The sequence below is a fragment of the Erinaceus europaeus genome, chromosome 13 (assembly GCF_950295315.1).
Source record: "Erinaceus europaeus chromosome 13, mEriEur2.1, whole genome shotgun sequence".
Taxonomy (NCBI): domain Eukaryota; kingdom Metazoa; phylum Chordata; class Mammalia; order Eulipotyphla; family Erinaceidae; genus Erinaceus; species Erinaceus europaeus.
Window position 1 is genome coordinate 43,503,929 of NC_080174.1, and position 18,858 is coordinate 43,522,786.

Consider the following 18,858-nt stretch of genomic DNA (forward strand, 5'->3'; position numbering starts at 1 on the left):
TTCATTGAAAGAAAGCAATATAGTTCATCACCAACTCTGCTGCAGACTCCTGAGAAAATCAACCAGGGGGCTAGGGAGATAGCATAGGTTATGCAAAAACTCTCATACTTGAGGTCCCAGGTTCAATCCCTAGCACCATTATAAACCAGAGATAAGCAGTACTCTGATAAAATCAATCAATTAATTAGATTGGAAAACTAGCCAGGGTTTCCCTCTTGCTATCCCTGCTCAAATTAACATGGTCTCATGTGGCCCCAGAAAGTGGCACAATGACTAAAATGTTGGGACTCTCAAGCATTAGAGCCCAAGTTCAGTTCCCAGCATTGCATGTGTCAGTGGTATTCTGGGTCTTTGTTTCATAAACAAATAAATAGATAAATAAATAAACACATCTTTAAAAAAATAAGTTGGGGGCAGGGGTAAATAGCATAATGCTTATGCAGAGAAACTCTCATGCCTGAGGCTCCGAAGTCCCAGGTTCAATCCCCCGCACCACCATAAGCCAGAGTTGGGCAGTGCTCTGGTGTTTCTCTCTCAAAAATAAAATAAATATAATATTTTTAAAAAATTAATTGGGAGACAAATGAATAAAATTATTTCAAAGGAAATAATAGCAACCCCAAGGAAAAAATAGCAACATATATAGACTCATAAACAGATGCTGATAAAGGAACAATAAAGAAATCTCTGAGAAAGACCCTGGTTCTCAGGAAATGACATTAAAAAAAAACGAATGTCTAAGGGCGAGAGATAGCATAATAGTTATAAAAAGACTTTCATTGGCAGGGGAGATAGCATAATGGTTATGCAAACTGATTCTCATGCCTGAAGCTCCAAAGTCCCAAGTTCAATCCTCCACACAATCATAAGACAGAGCTGAGCAGTGCTCTGAAGTTTCACTTTCTCTTTTTTTTTTAAAGATTTAATTTATTTTTCAAGAAGATAGAAGGAGAAAGAGGGAGAAAGAACCAGACATCATTCTGATACATGTGCTGCTGGGAATTGAACTCAGGACCTCATGCTTGAGAATCCAACGCTTTATCCACTATGCCACCTCCCAGACCACATAGAGTTTCTCTCTATGTGTGTGTCTCTCTCTGTATCTCTCTCAAAAATAAAATAAATAAAATATTTTTTAAAAAGGGAGGAGTCGGGCGGTAGTGCAGAGGATTAAGCACACGTTCTGCAAAACTCAAAGACCAGCAAAAGGACCCCGTTTGAGCCCCCGGTTCCCCACCTGCAGGGGAGTCGCTTCACAAGCGGTGAAGCAGGTCTGTAGGTGTCTGTCTTTCTCTCCCCCCTCTGTCTTCCCCTCCTCTCTCCATTTCTCTCTGTTCTATCCAACAACAACATCAATAACAACAACAATAATAATAACTACAGCACTAAAACAAGGGCAACAAAAAGGGAATGAATAAATAAATAAATATTTTTAAAAATACTTTCATCCCTGAGGCAGCAAATGCCCCAGGTTCAATTCCCAGCATCACAATAAGCCAGAGCTGAGAGTGCTCTAGTAAAAGAAATAATGAACAAAGAAAAGAAATTTTGAAAGCCAGAGATTGATTTTGCTATGTAGTCTTAAGCTTCAAGGGCCTCTCTTAGGCCTTATATCTAATAATGTGCTTGCAGTTGGTATGTTTTCTTCAAAGGAAATTCCCCCAGATTATGTAGGCTTTAGGGTCCTGCAAAACCTGTGTGGTCCCCTGGCTAAAATCAAAAAAAGTAAGTAAGAAGGAATAACTCGAGAAATTCTTTAAAAAAAAAAAAAAGCATTGCAGGCAAAAGGAATGATGAACTAAGGGCCAGTGGTGGAAATTAATTAGTCAAACTCAGAGAACTAAAAGGTCATCATGGCCCAAGGGGAGTAAGAATAGGAAAGGCAGGATGAGATCAGAGGGTAGCAGGTCCCAAATTTCTTCTACATCACAGTATGTCAAGCATGTAAGTAACTCAAACTTTCTCTGGCTACTGGGAAGAAGATAGGTGATAGGAGAAACAGTCTGTTTCAGAGGCAAGAGATGATGGTGGCATGATCCAGAATGGCATTTTAAAAACATTTATTTATTTATTTATTCCCTTTTGTTGCCCTTGTTTTATTGTTGTTATTGATGTTGTCGTTGTTGGATAGGACAGAGAGAAATGGAGAGGGGAGGGGAAGACAGAGAGGGGGAGAGAAAGATAGACACCTGCAGACCTGCTTCACCGCTTGTGAAGTGGAGAGCCGGGGGCTGCAGGTGGGGAGCCGGGGGCTCAAACTGGGATCCTTGTGCCAGTCCTTGCGCTTTGCAGAATGGCATTTTAAAACCTTCCCTCTACATTCATTACTCATTATAAACAGAGCAGGATCTTGGTAAGCATTTTTCTGAGTGAAAAAATATATAACAACTGGAAAATCCTATTGTGAGATCTGCAAGAGGGATGATCTAAAAAGACAGGAGAGCAGTCAGTGGGATCATCATATAGGCAATAACTCAGATTGAGAAAGGAAAAAAGAAAGAGAAAGAGAGAGAGAGAGAGAGAGAGAGAGGAGGAGGAGGAGGAGGAGGAGGAGGAGGATTAGCTCAGCTGCTAAGCACAAGTTTCAAGTTTCTGGCACCAACACACATACCAGAGCTGAGTAATCCTCTGACTTCTGTCTTGCTCCCTATTGAGAAAAAGAAATAAATCTTAAAAAGAAAGAGAAGAAGCAGAGAGTCTTTATACCCTACCCCAACCCCCACCCCAGACTACTGCATCAGAATCTGTATTTCAGTCTGATTCCTTGGTGGTTCATGAGAATTTTGGAACCTGAGAAGTGCTGTGTCTCTCCACACTACTAGTCACACCTCCTAACAAGACACCTTCCAGAACTCCCCATCACTCTAGATCAAGGCCAAGCTTTCTTTCCACATCATCTCCCACCAGCCTCTCCTACTCCTATCCTCCACTCCAGACACACTGGACTTGCTGTTTCTCTAAAGTATCACTTCCTCCTCAAACCTCTGTGCCTAGCTCCTACTGAGAGTGTTTTTTGCCTATTACTTTCCCTCACAAAATCCTACTCACCCTTTAAGATCCTATCTAAAGAGTTACCATACTTCTTCCAATATGCCTTTCCTGATTAACCCCAGGCAGAATGAGTTGTCCCCATTTGTCTCTTTGATTCTGGGCACTTTCCTTTATATAGCACCTGTCATAATGTTTTAAGTACTGATTGCTGGTCTGGAAAGATAACATAATGACCATGCAAATGACTCATGCGTGCTGCTCTAAGGTCCCAGGTTCAGTTCCCAGCCAAAACTGAACAATGCACTGCTCTTTCTATCTCCTTCATTAAGATAAATAAATCTGAGGGAGCTGGGCGGTAGAGCAACAGGTTAAGCACACATGGCGCAAAGTGTAAGGACTGGCGTAAGGATTCTGGCTCCCCACCTGTAGGAGAGTAGCTTCACAGGCAGTGAAGCAGGTCTGCAGGTGTCTATCTTTCTCTCCCCCTCTCTGTCTTCCCCTCCTCTCTCCATTTCTCTCTGTCCTATCCAACAACAACAATGAAAAACAACAAGGGCAACAAAAGGGAAAATAAGTAAATAAAAAATAAATTAAATAAATAAATAAATCTGGGGGCTGGGTGGTAGCGCAGCAGGTTAAGCGCACATGGTGCAAAGCACTAGGACTGGCATAAGGATCCCGGTTCGAGCCCCTGGCTCCCCACTTGCAGGGAGGGGTCACTTCATAAGCAATGAAGTAGGTCTGCAAGTGTCTATTTTTCTCTCCCCCCTCTCTGTTTTCCCCTCCTCTCTTGATTTCTCTCCATCCTATCCAACAACAATAGCAATAATAACAACAATGATAAACAAGGGCAACAAAAGGGGAAAAAAATAAAAGCCTCCAGGAGCAGTGAATTTGTAGTGCAGATACCGAGCCCCAGCAATAACCCTGGAGGTAAAATAAATAAATAAATAAATAATCTTTTTTAAAAAAAAACATTGTATGCTATAGCAAATCCTAACAATGGGGTTTTCAAAGTTAACCCATTTGCCAAATGATTTGGTTATAGCTTAACTATCTATTGTCTTCTTAAACCCTAAGATAGCAGGAGCCTTCCCCTTTCTCTATAAATCCCATATTTTTCCCAGTCCTGAAACCTCGAGGCTGAGGCTCACTTTCCTGCGTGCTTCTCTCAATTCATAGCAACTGATGCTGCATCTGCTGATCCCAGCCTAATCAATGCAACCAGTACCACCTCAGCATGTTTCACTTCAGACTGCATCCAGAGATGTCAGGCATAGAATGTCAACCCACCAGCTTCATCACTCTAGTGAGACCTTTCCTGTTGGGCCTTAAAGCCAGCCCCCACCCCTGCTCCATTGCTGACATTATGGTCTATTTACATAATCATTGTTTTGCCTGATAGATCCCCAACACGTTATCTCCTCAGGGTATTGCTAATTCAGTTAAAACCATCACAACAGTTATTAAGGATGCTTTCACCTTCCCAGCATGCCTTATGCCTCTCTCCACCCCCTTTCCTAGCCATTTCCATTTCCAACTTGCCACTTCCAGTTTTTACCCTATAAAACCCACTGCTGTCCCAGTTTCGCTCTTTTTTCTCTTCCGCATCCCAACCTGGAGAAGGACTGGTGGGCTTAGTGGGAGGCGGCCATTTTGTTAGCTCCACGTGGCCTAAACTCACTGTGCCTGCACCCAACCCTGGGGCGCCCTCGTGAATAAAGATTTGTGTTCCCACTCCACCAAGAGTTCCTGGTCTCTTCTCTCTCCCGCAATGCACAACCGGACACTTTCCTAGCTCATAGGACTCCTTAAATTCATTTCTGGTGGTACACTTTTTTTAAATTTTATTTATTTATTTATTCCCTTTTGTTGTTTTATTGTTGTCGTTGTTGGATAGGACAGAGAGAAATGGAGGGAGGAGGGGAAGACAGGGGAGAGAAAGACAGACACCTGCAGACCTGCTTCACCGCCTGTGAAGAGACTCCCCTGCAGGTGGGGAGGTGGGGGCTTGAACCGGGATCTTTACCTGGTCCTTGCGCTTTGCGCCACGTGCGCTTAACCCGCTGCGCTACTGCCCAACTCCCTGGTGGTACACTTTTTAAAAAAATTTTTTTTTATATTTATTTTATTTATTTTTTTCCCTTTTGTGGCCCTTGTTTTATTGTTGTAGTTACTATTGTTGTTGTTGTTGTTGTTGTTGGATAGGACAGAGAGAAATGGAGAGAGGGAGGGGAAGACAGAGAGGAGGAGAGAAAGATAGACACCTGCAGACCTGCTTCACCGCCTGTGAAGCGACTCCCCTGCAGGTGGGGAGCCGGGGTTCAAACCGGGATCCTTATGCCAGTCTTTGTGCTTTGCGCCACCTGCGCTTAGCCTGCTGTACTACAGCCCGACTCCCGGTACACTTCTTTTTTTTTTTTTTTAATATTTATTTTATTTATTTATTCCCTTTTGTTGCCCTTGTTGTTTTATTGTTGTAGTTATTATTGTTGTTGTCATTTTTGGATAGGACAGAGAGAAATGGAGAGGGGAGGGGAAGACAGAGAGGAGGAGAGAAAGATAGACACCTGCAGACCTGCTTCACCGCCAGTGAAGCGATCCTCCTGCAGGTGGGGAGTCGGGGTTCGACCGGTACACTTCTTAACAAATCTCAAAACCTAGATATAGACCAGGGTCCATGAGATGGGGCATAAGTACATATATATCCAGGAGTTGGGGGGAAAATATATACCTTAAAGCAAAAGTGTATAGTAGCTTGCAGTGAGTCAATAAATGTAGCAAGCAAGCAGAAAAGACCTAAAAAGACACCATAAAGTACCTAGTGAAATAGTCTCTATTTAGACCTAGATACCTTCCTCATCTACCTTCTATTGTACATCCCTCAGTCACTCCAAAACTAACCTTGTCAGACAAAGTAGGGGCTACAAAAGCTGAATAAGGGCAAGAGATTGGCATACTTTAATGATGATTCTTTAGTCACTACCAGGCCACCCCATCACCTGGGGCCCTAGTCAGGGAATCCTGGGATTCCCACACAGACATGATGGGCCTAGACCTCTAACAGATCCCTCTCACCACTGTCACTGGTCATCTCCATCAGGAACAACATAATGACCCCTCTGTGGGCCCCTATCAGACCTAGCCCTCAATGTGAATCAACAATGGTAGGGAATGTTCCATTCTCTGAGGGAAGGTTGGATATCACCCAAGGATGAAGGGTCCTAAAATTGGCGCAGCCTGGAATGTTCCTAGCCGTGACCATGGAACGTGAGCTCAGACCTACAGGGATGCAGAGGTTACACAGGCTGCTGTGCTGACTATGGGCCCCAGATCAGATTGATGGGGTTTACAGTTAACAATATTTATATACTTTCCCCATATTTGGAAGCTACTCTCTTCCCTGATCTAACTTTCTGGTCCTTTTGCCAACTGTGACACCATCCTCCCAGACAATAGCTTAGGTCACCTGCATTCTGGATGTCAGGCTCAGGCAAAAACTAGTTGGGTCATGGGCCCCTTGGAATATACCTGAAGTAGACCTACTAGCTTTCTTCAAAATGGAGACCCCCAAATCTTCATCCATAATATTCTTTCCTTTAGGTTCATGATTAGTCAACAATTTACTCTGCTTTCTATCTTAACTCTTTTTCAGCCACCAGGTTCCAAACGTTAACATGATGCCAACTAGACTCCCAGGGCTGGTGACCTCCACCAATGTGTCCTGGAGAGCCTTACTTCCCCAGATCCCTACCCCACTAGGGAAAGAGAGAAACAGGTTGGGAGTTTGAATCGACCTGTCAACACCTATGTTCAGCAGGGAAATAATTACAGAGGCCAGACCTTCCACCTTCTGCACCCCATAATGTCCCTGGGTCCATACTTCCAGAGTGTTAAAGAATAGGAAAGCTAGTAGGGGAGGGGAGAGGATACAGAGTTCTGGTGGTGGGAATTGTATGGAGTTGTACCCCTCTTATCCTATGGTTTTGTCAGTGTTTCCTTTTTTTTTTTTTATTTCAAAAATATTTATCTATTTATTTACTTTTGTTGCCCTTATTCTTTTCTATTGTAGTTATTATTGTTGTTATTGATGTCATTGTTGTTGGATAGGACAGAGAGAAATGGAGAGAGGAGGGGAAGACAGAGAGGGGGAGAGAAAGATAGACGCCTGAAGACCTGCTTCACCGCCTGTGAAGCGAATCCCCTGCAGGTGGGGAGCCGGGGGCTCGAACCGGGATCCTTACACCGGTCCTTGCGCTTCGCACCACCTGTGCTTAACCCGCTGCGCTACCACCCAACTCCCAGTGTTTCCTTTTTATAAATAAAAATTAACAAAGAGGATAGGAAAGCTATCGAGGAGGCCTTTTATAAATAAAAATAAAAATAAAAAAAGAATAAGAATGCTACTGCGAAGGGAATGGGATATGGAGTTCCAGTGGCAGGAGTTGTGTAGAATTGTACCCCTTTTATCCTATGGTCTTGTCAGTGTTTCCATTTTATAAATAAAAACTAAAAAAAAAAGCATTGTTTATAATAATATTATTATTAATTAATGATTGCAGGCTGTTTCCTCATCAGGCTAGAGGTTCCTTGAACACAGACACTAGGTCTTTTTCATCTTCTTCTCCCCATAGTCAGGCTGAATGAATGAACAAGCTCCTCACAACTATTCGGAGAACCTGAAATGAAGGAAATGCATCTCTCCTCTCTCTCTCTCGCTGGCATATTGGAGAAGAGAAATAAGGTCTCTGGAGGCAGAAAGATCTGGGTTCATACATGGTTCTATTATTTGCTTGCTGTGTGATCTTGGGCAAGTGATATCATCTCTCAGAACTTAAGTTTCTTCATCTGCAAAATCTTGTAATCTTAACAGGGTCTCAAAAATAAGCATATGACGTGGTTGGAACTGGACTGAACTATAAATGGCCAGCTCTTCCTCTCCCACTGGGCCAGCCCTGTGGAGCCATAAGAGGGTATTATCTCCCATTGACCCTAGGTGCTCTAACTCATATACTGGTTCTTCTGCCAGCTCTGGAAAGGACCCCAGACTAATGCCAACAAAGCTTTCAAAGGAAGAAGGAGAAAGAGGGTCAGATAACTTAACTTAACACATGGGCACAGTTCCCTAGTAAATTAAGGCTTGACAGCAGGCCAGGGTCCAGCATTCAGCAGTGGGACAAGTAACTATAAATATTCATGAAGACAAGAATTCTGGAGGCTAGGCAGTGGTGCACCCAGTTGAGTACACGCTATCATATATAAAGACCCAGGTTCAAGTCCCTGGTCACCACCGGCAATGGGGGGAAGCTTCACAAGCAGTACAGCAGAGCTACAAGTGTCTCTCTTTCTCTCTCCCTCTCTATAGCCCCCTTCTCTCAATTTCTCTCTGTCCTTGTAAATAAAAGGGAGGGACTGGCCATTGAGAGAGGTGGATTTGCTGTGCAGGCACCAAGCCTCAGTGATAACCCTAGAATCAAAAAGAAAGAAAGAGAAAAAAGAGGGGGGAGAAAGGAAGGAAGAAAAGAAAGAAGGAAGGAGGAAGGAAAGTGAGAAAGAAAGGCTTATATCTAAGTTTAAAAACAAGAAAAAAAAATTCAACCACATGGCTCTCCTACTGTCTTCCCTACAGAATATTCAACCTTCCACCCTACCTTGCCTACCATTCCCATCCTCTTTGGAAACACCCCAGACCCTAGGAAATCTGGAAGAAGAGCTTCCATCCTCTGCTGGACAGAGAAACAAGCCCACCAAGATTTGGACAGAAGGAAGCATATTATATACATAGTACTTTCAAATGTGGGCTGTGGGTTGGGAAGTTGGTTTACCAGTAAGATTGGCCTCTAACATTTATGGAACCAATTAGTGTCAAGAGTACAAATGTCTAAATATTGATAAGCTATAAATCAGTCATGTCCAAGTTAATCTGCATTCCATGCTCCAGTAACTTCTCAAAGTCCTTTGAGTCTGGGGTCGTATTCATCAACACAGCATAGGCTAGAAGCAAGGGGATAGGGAAGCAAAAGCCCAAGTGGGCTTTTCCACTTGGATCCAGGACGCCTTCTACTATGGGGAGTGCCTGCCTGGGAGATGGCCAGAACTGTTCTGCTTCAGCTTAGGGCAATGGGCCTCATTCACTAAAGCAAACAGATATTTCTCAGGATAATATTTCTTCCTTAACCCAAGCTTGTATAATGAGTTTTATAAAATTCACACTTTTGTTAAGGAGGAAAATGAGATAAGAGCAAAAAACAGACTCTTGGGAGTCGGGCAGTAGTGCAGTGGGTTAAGCACAAGTGGCACAAAGCACAAGGACCCACGTAAGGATCCCGGTTCAAGCCCCCAGCTCACAACCTGCAGGGGAGTCGCTTCACAGGCGGTGAAGCAGGTCTGCAGGTGTCTATCTTTCTCTCCCCTTCTCTGTCTTCCCCTCCTCTCTCCATTTCTCTCTGTCCTATCCAACAATGATGACATCAATAGCAACAACAATAAAACAACAAGGGCAACAAAAGGGAATAAATAAATAAATAGAAAAATATCTATATATATATAAAAAAAACCAGACTCTTCCACAGTCATGCAGCTGGCCATGGCAATGAGATTTTGTACTAAAGGGCCCATGATGTCTCTCCTAGGCCAGGCTTTGGTCCTAGATGCAGCAAAACACTCTGTGGCCAACTCTTCCACCCACAAGCCTACCCCAAAGTCTGAGAACAGGAGCCTTTATGTGCTCTACGGTCTCTGGAAAAGATGACTTTGACTCAGGCTCCTGCTTTTACATTTGTTGCACAGAGTTGGGAAGAGGTAAAGGGAGAGAAGGTCTGGTCTACATTCATCTCAGCCCTTCCAGGCAGCTCTGTGGGTAGAATCAAACCCAGGTTCAAACATTAAATTTACCCATATGACTCTGAGTCTCTGTTTCCTCAACAATAAAATGAAGATTTTAAAAAATATATATTTATTTATTTCCTTTTTGTTGCCCTTGTTGTTTTATTGTTGTAGTTATTATTGTTGTTGATGTGGTCATTGTTGGATAGGACAGAGAGAAATGGAGAGAGGAGGGGAAGACAGAGAGGGGAAGAGAAAGACAGGCACCTGCAGACCTGCTTCACCGCCTGTGAAGCGACTCCCCTGCAGGTGGGGAGCCGGGGGCTGGAACCGGGATCCTTATGCTGGTCCTTGCGCTTTGCATCACGTGCACCTAACCCGCTGTGCTACCACCCGACCCCCAAGATTTAACATTTTCAATTGTTCATACCACCCAAAGCAATCTATAGATTTACTGCCCTGTCAAAATCTCAATTGGCCTTTCTTGGAGAAATTGAAAAAAACCTCCAAAGTCTCAGGTTCTGAGTCTGAGGCTCCAAAGTCTCAAGTCCATAAACCAATGCTGTTCAGTGCTCTGATAAAAGAAGGAGGAGGAGGAGGAGGAGGAGGAAAGAGAAAAGGCACGATTCCCAGCGCCCCGCCCCCATCCCACACCCCTACAGCAGCAGGTTAGGACCAGGGGCTTGAACCAGAATCCTGTACATTGTAACATGTGCTGCTCAACTGGGTGCACCTTGCACCACTACCACACACACACCCCCACCTCAATTTTTTTTTTCAATTTCCCCCTTCCTTTTTTTTCAACCAGAGCACTGTTCAGCTCTGGTTTATGGTAGTGCAGGGGAATGAACCTGAATTGAAGATATATTTGCGCACTCACGTTTATAACAATTATTATAGTCACAGCAGCTAAAAGGTGCAAATTATCCAAATGTCCATAAGCAAATAAGCAAAAGAGTTATATAGATATAGCAACAGAAATACTGTGCAGTCTTGGAAAAGAAAGATTCTGTCATATGTTATAAAGTGGATGAAACCTGAGGATATTATATTAGTACCGGAAAAAAAAACCCAATCACATAAAGACAGATACTGCATTACTCCACTTACATGAAGTATCTAAAGGAACCAAACTCATATAAACACTTGTACAACAATGTGAAGAGTGAGCAATACTGAAATGTACACTAAAAAAATGGAAGGGGGAGTCAGGCAGTGGCACAGTGGGTGAAGCGCACATGGTGGAAAGCACAGGGACCAGCATCAGTATCCAGGTTCAAGCCCCCTGCACCCTACCTTCAGGGGCATTTGCTTCACATGCAGTAAAGCAGGTCTGCAGGTGTCTATCTTTCTCTCCCCCTCTCTGTCTTCCTCTCCTCTCTTGATTTCTCTCTGTCAAAAAAAAAAAAAAAGATTAAAAAATTTAAAAAATGGAAGGGTTTTATCACAATAAAAAAAATGTATAGTGTGGGGGATATGGCATAGTGGCTATGCAAAAAGACTTTCATGCCTGAGGCTCCAAAGCTCCAGGTTCATTCTCCCACACAACCATAAGCCAGAGCTGAGCAGCACTCTGGAAAATAAAATAAAGGTTGATAGGTGATAGATAGACAGACAGACAGATAGATAGGTAGGTAGAGACAGACAGAGATTATAAAGTATGCCTAAGAAGTGGTATATTTGGAAATACATCTTATGCTTTTAGCTTGGAATCACATAGCTCAGCTTTACAATGTTTAAAAATTACGTAATCTGTTCAGTGATAAAGAGAATCAGAGCATAATTCTGGCCTAATATTTCAGTGCTGGGGACTGAACTCAGGACCTCATGTCACGTAAGCAAGTCCAACATTCCACCTGATGCTCAACATTCCAGGCCTCTCAACTTTGATTTAATAACTGCATGGCCTTTGGTAAATTCTTCCTCTCTGTGGAAGCAGCTATTAAATAGCCTGAGAATATTTCCACCTATTAGAAAAGCGGTAGTACCACATCTACCTTATGAAACTTGTATAAGCAACCAGTGAGATAAAGGATACAAATAGAAGGAGCCAGGCAGTGGCACACCTGGTTAAGTGCACACATCACAGTATGCAAGGACCCAGGTTCAAGCCCCTGGTCCCCACCTGCAGGAGGAAATGAAGCAGGGCTATAGTTGTCTCTTTTTTATCTTTATTTATTGGATAGAGACAGCCAGAAATTGAGAGGGAAGAGGGTGATGGGAAGGGAGAGAGACACCAGCATCCCTGCCCCTTGCAGATGGTGACCGGGGGCTTGAACCCAGATCCTTGCTCACTGTAACATGTATGCTCAACCAGGCACACCACCACCCAGCCCCCTATAGGTGTCTCTCTGTCTCTCTCCCTTCCCTCTCAGTTTCTGCCTATCTCTATCAAGTTGATAATTTTTTTTTAATTTTAAAAGGACACAAGTAGAAAAGAAAGTACAAATACAGAGACTCTGGGCCCAGACAAACCTGGGTTTAAATCCTGCTTCCATCTCTCAAAGCTTAAAGACTATGGCCAAGGGAGTCGGACAGTAGCGCAGCGGGTTAAGCACATATGGCACAAAGCGCAAGCACTAGTGTAAGGATCCCCATTCGAGCCCCCGGCTCCCCACCTGCAGGGGAGTCGCTTCACAAGTGGTGAAGCAGGTCTGCAGGTGTCTCTCTTTCTCTTCCCCTCTGTCTTCCCCTCCTCTCTCCATTTCTTAATGTCCTATTCAACAACGACGACAACAATAAAAAACAACAAGGGCAACAAAAGGGGATAATAAAAATTTTTTTTTAAAGACTATGGCCAGGGAGTCGGGCTGTAGCGCAGCGGGTTAAGCGCAGGTGGCGCAAAGCACAAGGACCGGCATAAGGATCCCAGTTCGAACCCCGGCTCCCCACCTGCAGGGGAGTCGCTTCACAGGCGGTGAAGCAGGTCTGCAGGTGTCTATCTTTCTCTCCTCCTCTCTGTCTTCCCCTCCCTCTCTCCATTTCTCTCTGTCCTATCCAACAACGACAACAACAATAATAACTACAACAATAAAACAACAAGGGTAACAAAAGGGAATAAATAAATAAAATAAAATTTAAAAAAAAAAAAAAGACTATGGCCAAGCATATCACTCTCATCACACATACCAAGAGCTGTAAGAAGATTCAGTGAACGTGTGTGTCAAGTGCTGAGCACAAATCAACATGCTCATGATCAACAGCCCTAAAAAGCTATGTCAAGAACTAGGGAGATATCATAATGGTTCTGAAATAGACTGATAGCTCAGGCACCCAAGGTCCTAGGTTCAATTCCCAGAACCACCATAAACTAGAGATGATCTGTACTTTGGTAAATAGAAAGAGAGGGGAAGGGAGGGAGGGGAAGAGAGGGAGGAGAATAAAAGCTAGGTTGACTGGAAATTAAAACAGCCTGCTGTTTAAATCAAACAAAAGTGTATCAACATGCACGGCAACTGCCCACAACAAGCTCATCCCATCTTGAAGCCACCAAGGTCAGGTATCCAGATACATCATGAACCCTGAAAGCTCCTAGGAGCCAGCCACATCTGTTTGTGGTAGCAGAGATCAGATGGCAAAATGCTAACAGACAAGCCACTTAATTTAGCCTCCAAGAGTCTCTGTTTACTCATCTGCAGAAACATGATAAAGACATTAGCTATATCGTAGGGTTGTCATAATGACAAATTAAGTAGCAAAAGTCTGGCCCATGGGGCTGCAGAATAGCTTTCCCACTAGGGCTCACACTTTACCAGGTGAAAGGGCTCCACGCTGAAGCCATGGCCACCACGTGGGAGCAGCTGCACAGGGAAAGCGTCATGAGTGGTGTAGTGAGCGGCACTATGGTTTCTATTCTTTCCTCTTTATCTCTTCTCTTCGGTGTGTGTGTGTGTGTGTGTGTGTGTGTGTGTGTGTATCAGATATCACCTTTTTTAAGCTTTATTTATTTATTATTGGATAGGGTCAGAGAGAAATTAAGAGGGGAGGAGCAGACAGACACCTGCAGTGCTGCTTCACCACTTGGGATGTTTTCCCCCTGCAGGTGGGGACCAGGGACTTGAACCTGTGAGTGTTTAATTAGATGCACCATCGCCTAACCTCTTGATATTAATTTCTTTAAAAAAAATTTTATTTATTATTTGTATTAGATAGAGACAGAGAGGAATAGAGAAGGGAGGGCAATAGTGAGGGTAAGAGACAGAGAGACACCTGCAGCTCTACTTTACCACTTGTGAAGCTTTCCCCTTGCAGGTGAGGACCAGGGACTTGAACCCAGGTCCTTGTGCCCTGTAATGTGTGCACTTAGCAGGTGCACCACCACCTGGCCCCCCTTGATATTAATTTCTTTTTTTATTTCTTTATTGGGGATTAATTCACCATTAAATACAATAGTTTGTACATGCATAACATTTCTCAGTTTTCCACATAACAATACAATCCCTACTAGGTTCTCTGTCATCCTTTTCCAGGACCTGTACTCTCCCCCCACCCACCCCAGAGTCTTTTACTTTGGTGCAATACACCCGATATTAATTTCTTAAATAACTTCAGGACAGTGGAATTGCAAAGCAGCAGATGCAGATACATACATACAGGTGTATATACACACATACCGGTGTGTAACAAAGGCTCAGTGAATGAATGCTAACTACTATTAGTCTACCCGAGAAAGACCTAGTGGTGCCGCCTCTGCATCCCAAAACAGAGTACATTATATTGTGTTATACTAGTTATTGAGTTATCTCTTCTTCTGGCTTAGAAACTTCCTGGGTTCCAGTACCAATACACATTATAAAGCTTCCTACACAGCATGCATGCCAGAAATATTCATTAAAGAGATATTTTTTAATTTCTTTATGGGGGATTAATGTTTTACATTCGACAGTAAATACAATAGTTTGCACATGTATAACATTTCTCAGTTTCTCACGTAACAATACAACCCCACTAGGTCCTCTGTCATCCTTTTCCAGGACCTGTACTCTCCCCGCCAACCCACCCAGAGTCTTTTACTTTGGTGCACTACGCCAATCATTAAACAGATATTAATGCACACGCTCACACCATACTGCCCCTCATCTTTATTTCTAAACACATACATCCTTCAGCCTCAGCCATTCCCAGTTCTTGGACTCCCAAGAGTCACTAAGATTCCACACAATTTAACTATTTGTTTTCTGTGCGTCCTTAATTGTTCTTTCCCTTTTAAAAAGACATGTATTTTTTTATTGCCAGCAGTATATTTGCTGGGGCTTGGTGCCTGAACAGTAAATCTACCACTCCCAGAGGCCATTTTTCCCTTATTATTTTTTTTGTTTGTTTATTAGATAGGACAGAGGGAAATTGAGAGAAAAGAGGGAGATACATAATTAGAGAGAGAGAGAGAGAGAGAAACTTGCAGATCTGCTTCACCAATTGTGAAACATCCCCCCTGTGCAGGTAAGGAGCTAGGGATCAAACCCAGGCCCTTGTAACATGTGCATTTAGTCAGGTGCATCACTGCCCAGCCCCCAAAATCTTACTCTTTAAAGGGAGTTTCTTCCAAACTCTGAGCAACCCAACTCAAGCCATTGTTGTGAAAAGGAAGTAAGATGGCCATGAGTGATAAAAGCTTTGGTAAATTGTAATGGGCTTGGTAATTTGAAAAGGATTTAACTGTAAGAGCATTTGTATGAATTTTTAACATCCTTCTCCCATCAACCAACTAACAGCACCATTCCAGACCAGGGCCCAGGGCCCTCTTATGCAGAATTAAGGGAATGGGGAGGAACTGCTGACTAGTGGCGCTTACTCTACATACTCTACATTCTCTCTCTCTCTCTCTCTCTCTCTCTCTCTTACACACACACACACACACACACACACACACACATACACACTAGTCTGCCAGGCCCATCTGCAGGTTAAAGCTGCTTGAGGAACACATGCACATAGCTAGAGCCAACTCCCCAGTCCACCCACACAAACACAAATGGACATGCATATAGAAATAGAGGTTTCTCAATCAGGGTCAAATCTTAGTTGCCTCAGTGGAGGTCTACTTTGTCAGTGAGGCCATAGGCAGTGAATCCCTTACCTTCATCAGAGGAAGAAACTGGGGTCCAGAGAAGGGGAAAGATTTGCCCAAGGTGACAACAGTGTGGGGGTGAAGCTGGACCTTCAGTTCATCAACTCCTTTCCAAGTACAGCATATACTGTCTTATCATAATTCATATAGTTTTTTGTTTGTTTGTTTTTTTACCAGCGGGATGCTCAGCTCTGGCTTATGATGGTGCAGGGACTGGACCTAAGATCTTTTGCATAGCCATATGCTATCTCCCCAACTCTCCATCTCTCAATTCATATTCTGCCCAACTGATAGAATTGACTTGCATGCCTAAGGCTCTGGTTTCTCTCACCCTCACTCTCATGAAACTCTTTCAAACATTATAAATTTAAAAAATTTATATTCTTAAGGTCATACTACCAAACTCATGCTAAGGATAAGGCTTAAGCAATAGATAAAACAAATTTGTCTTCCTTAAGAGATTTACGGGGGGGGGGAGTCCCTGTCAGTACCAGTAGCAACACACTGGCTCACGGTTAAGCAGCATCTAACAAATATCAAAGCTCTTTCCCCTCTAGCCTCTTACTTCATTCTCCCCACAAACCCAAAAAGGCCAGTACTATAAGCCCCAGCCTGTAAAGGAAGAAAGTGTGGTTCCTGGATTGCCCAAGGTCCCAAGTTGTCACAGAGCTGAAATCAAACACCTTCAACCAGGGGCCAGGTCTCCACCTCCAGAGCCAGCTTCTCTCCTTCACTAGGTTGTCAGATCCTTTTTTGCTTCCCTGGAACCCCGACCCCTGACACACACACACACACACACACACACACACACACACACACACACACTGCAGGCACCTGGAACATAGCTGTGTGTTCAGTCAGAGCAAAATCAGAGCTGCCTGATGCTGAGGGACTCTGACATGTTCCACATTCTTCACACTGAACAAATAGATGGCAGCGGCCCTAGGTCACTAAGCCCTCATCCTGACCTCTTCCTGGCAAAGGACCAGGGGTACCAGCCCATGCTTGTCTGTCACCTGGGACCTGCTTGGGTGAAACTGGGCTTTTGTATTAGTAGACCAGTCATCTTCAACCTGCCCCAGGGGAAACCTAGCATCTAGTGAGTTCCTAAGTACCCAGCCCAGCAATACTGCTGGGGAGATGGTATTATCCCCATCTGACTGTTTAGGAAACTGAGATGCAGAGAGCGAGTGTGGCGCTCAAAAGTTCCACTGCTAATACAGCAGGTAGAGTCTAGGATGGAGAAAAAGTGTCAGCACTATTGCCACCTCCCAGTGAGGCTTGCAGGTCATTGCAGCTCTGCCTTGGCCTCAGAGAACCAAAAGGGAGTTGGGTTTCCTGGGAGCAAGAGGGGTTGTGCAGGAAGAATCCTTTCTAACCATGAGATTCTGAGATCTACAGAGGTGCCTCAGTCAGCAGCGGAGTGCTTTCCTTGCATGTGAGAGATCCTGGGTTCTCTCCTCAGAACCACATAAAAATGGTACCCTGATGGGGGCTGGGCAGTTGCGCAGCAGGTTAAGCACAAGGACCAGGGTTAAGGATCCCGGTTTGACCTCCGGCTGCCCATCTGCACAGGAGTCGCTTCACAGGCAGTGAAGTAAGTTTGCAGATGTTTTTCCCTCCCCATCTCTGTCTTCCCCTCCTCTCTCGATTTCTCTCTGTCCTACCCAACAACAATGACAGCAATAACAACATCAATAATAATAACAACAACAATGATAAACAACAAGGGCAACAGAAGGGAAAAAAATGGCCCCCAGGAGCAGTGGATTTGTAGTGCAGGTACCAAGCCCCAGCAATAACCCTGAAGGTAATAAAAAAAAAAAAGTGCCCTGCTTTCTCTCACTATCACCTGTAAAGAGGAGGAGGAGAGAGAGAGACACAGACAATAAAATAAGTGTGTGACTCTAGCCCCGAGAAAGATGCCAAAACAGTCCCATAACATCAAAACCACTCCTTTGCCTAAGTGCACTCATGGAGCATGACCTTGACCTCTTGAGGGCATTTTCATGTGTCTCCAAGTGCCCAGCCAAGGCTGAGACAGCCCCCTTACCTGTACCAAGGCAGCAGCGGCAACTGGGGAGCTGAGCCTCTCTGACTGCAGACTCAGCTTGATTGTTGTCGTCGGGAAATTGCAGAAGTGAGGAAAGTGAGCACGCATTGCCAAGTCACCCCCAGGAGGAAATGTCGTGACCCTAGGGCCTCTCCAGCATTAGCTACAGGAACCTCCAATTTGGGTTACTCCGGCTCCAGGCAGGCTGGGAGGGTTCTCAGTGCAGGAGGCTGGGCAGCAGCTACTGTGCCAGGGGACTTGGGTGAGGGAGACAGAAAGCAGAGAGCAAGAACTGAGAAAGGGAGAGAAAGGGGGGGGAGGGCTGAACCTGAAATTGAAGAAAGAGGAAAAAACAGTATAGTATAAAAGAGGGAGCATGTTCAGGAAAAAAATAAGAGAGACTGGAGAGACCAAGGCACAGGAAGGAAGACAGACAGCTATAAACACAGGCAGAGAGAGCACGAGAGAAATGAGGAGAGACAAGAACAAAGACAAAGGGGGCTAAAAAAAGAAAAAGAAGAGACAGTGAGTGTACATAAGTGCATGGGAGAGAAAAAAAATGAAAGGAAAGGAGAGAAGGAGGACAGAGAGCAAGACCATAAAAAATATGAGAAGGGAGGAGCTCAAACGAGCTGTTATGGTCAGCGGCATGACTGGGCTGGGCATCCTTGTGACAAAGAAGCACCAAGTCCAGGGAACCCCTGGGGACAGAGTACGGCAGGGCTGTGGGAGACAGACTGCAACGTAAAACCCTGAACTTAGCAGCATGAGTAAGGGTTAATAGGCGTGAGCAACTGAGGAAGTAAGTACGTGTGTGTGTGTGTGTGTGTGTGTGTGTGTGTGTGTGTGTGTGTGTGTGTGTGTGTGTGTGACAGAGACAGAGAAAGAGATGGGGGGGAGTGTAGGTTAAGTAGAGACTTTA

At 44.2% G+C, this 18,858-nt stretch overlaps 1 protein-coding gene across 7 annotated transcripts in view; it reads right to left on the bottom strand.

Annotated features, from left to right (window-relative positions):
• PTAFR (platelet activating factor receptor) overlaps window positions 1-18,499 on the bottom strand; it is a 32,351-nt gene extending 13,852 nt beyond the window's left edge. Inside the window, exons 1-3 of one of the 7 annotated variants that reach the window (XR_009553749.1) lie at window positions 17,937-18,499; window positions 11,113-11,208; window positions 2,612-2,647 (exon numbers count right to left, since the gene is read on the bottom strand). The gene's annotated coding sequence lies outside the window, so the exon portion shown is untranslated. The remainder of the gene's footprint in view (window positions 1-2,611; window positions 2,648-11,112; window positions 11,209-17,936) is intronic. The other 6 variants (XM_060205712.1, XR_009553748.1, XR_009553750.1 and 3 more) reach the window with 6 other exon arrangements.
• Window positions 18,500-18,858: the final 359 nt, after the last annotated feature.